The sequence below is a fragment of the Oratosquilla oratoria genome, chromosome 3 (assembly GCF_046742065.1).
Source record: "Oratosquilla oratoria isolate Oo_2021 chromosome 3, ASM4674206v1, whole genome shotgun sequence".
NCBI lineage: Eukaryota > Metazoa > Arthropoda > Malacostraca > Stomatopoda > Squillidae > Oratosquilla > Oratosquilla oratoria.
Window position 1 is genome coordinate 77,465,192 of NC_134779.1, and position 1,987 is coordinate 77,467,178.

Here is a 1,987-nt window from a genome sequence, read left to right on the forward strand (position 1 = left end):
ACCCTTTGTACATCTCATCACCTTACTTTTACCCACATTTATCTTCAACTTTCTTCTTTCACACAGTCCTCAATCCCTCATCTGATCCTGCTACAAGCTCAGTGTCGTCCGCAAACAACAGCAGGCTCACCTCCCACTTTTCTCCATTTTCTTTAAACATCTCCAATCCCTGCCCCCCCCTTGCATTTACCTCTCGCACCACCCCATCCATGTATAAGTTGAACAGCCATGGTGACATAACACACCCCTGATGATGATGATGATAATGACGATGATGATGATGATGATGATGATGATGATGATGATGATGATGATGATGATGATGATGATGATGATGATGATGATGATGATGATGATGATGATGATGATGATGATGATGATGATGATGATGATGATGATGATGATGATGATGATGATGATGATGATGATGATGATGATGATGATGATGATGATGATGATGATGATGATGATGATGATGATGATACTGGTCAACAAAATATATTAAACTACGTGTTTCACAAGCAAAAGAAAATCAATATGATAGATTTTTTTATGATATATAATATGCTATATCAGGCGTAGTTTTTCTGTGATAGCATATTCAATTTTAAACAATTATAGCTAATAAATGACGCTCTTTTGCGATTTCAGAATAAACTATCTGCTTTATGATTCCCAAAAAACTCTGCGTAAACTTTTTTTAAATGACAATCATGCAGATTTTTCAAGATCATTTAGCTCTTCATCAAAATTCTGGTCTCTCATCAGCTCCCTAATATGTGCTTCAACAAAAATACCTTCTCTGATTTTTTTGTTATTTACGGTAAGAAACTTGTTGTTCAAATATGTGAGTCCCTTGACATTTCTATCCATACCTTTAACAAAATTTTCATCAACCCTAGCTTAATATGAAAAGGAGACAGATAAATTTTCTCTGAATCAACAAGAGGAGCATTGACAAAAAATTTCTCTCTTGGGGTCCGAGATTGTTTGGTCAACAAACTCTTTTCATAATGATTTTTCTTATCCCAACTGTCTCACCCACAGAGAAAGCAACAAAACTTTATGTAACCCAGCTGCATTCCAAGTAAAAGTGCCACAACCTTTAGGTTACCAGAGATATTCCATTTATGTTCTTCATACTTAATTTTTTGCATAGGAAGTTTCATACTCTCAAATATTTCCTTCATGTTAGCTGCATGGGCTAAAGGAACAAAGAGAAACTTATTTCCATTGTGGAGCAAAACAGTTTTCAGGCTCAGTTTTGAAGAGTCAATAAACAAGCGCCACTCACTCCTGTCATATTTATGGTTAAGTTCCTCCATAACATAATATACATCATTGCAAAACACCACACCACACTCAAGTGAGAAAAACTGATCAAAATGATAATGTCACTTACGATAACAACTAACTTGGATTATTTCTGAAGAAGATTCCAGCCCTTTAACCTGGAAGCAAGAAGTTCAGATTGCTTTTTTGAAAAGTTTAAATCCGACACAAGATCATTCAGATCTCCTTGACTCAATAAATGTGGTTTACTTGAAGAACAGATTGGCTGAAATCCATGTCGTCTGTTTTTTTTTTTTTTTTTTTTATAACCTCACTTGATTCATTATCACTTGGTTCCATTTGTTTTGAAGAGTAAGGTACAGGAAGTTTTGACTGTGAGGTACTGGTCTCATATCCATGTCTTTTTTTTTTCTCTCTTTTTTTTTCATAACCTCCTCCCTTGACTCATTATCACTTGCTTCCATTTGTTTTGGAGGGTCAGGTACGGAAAGTTTTAACTGTGAGGTATTGGTCAACGACGACGACGACAATGACGACGACGATGACGGCGGCGGCGGCAGCGACGACGACGACGACGACGACGACGACGACGACGACGACGACGACGACGACGACGACGACGACGACGACGACGACGACGACGACGACGACGACGACGACGACGACGTACGCTGTGGTTAGAGCTCTGGCCTGC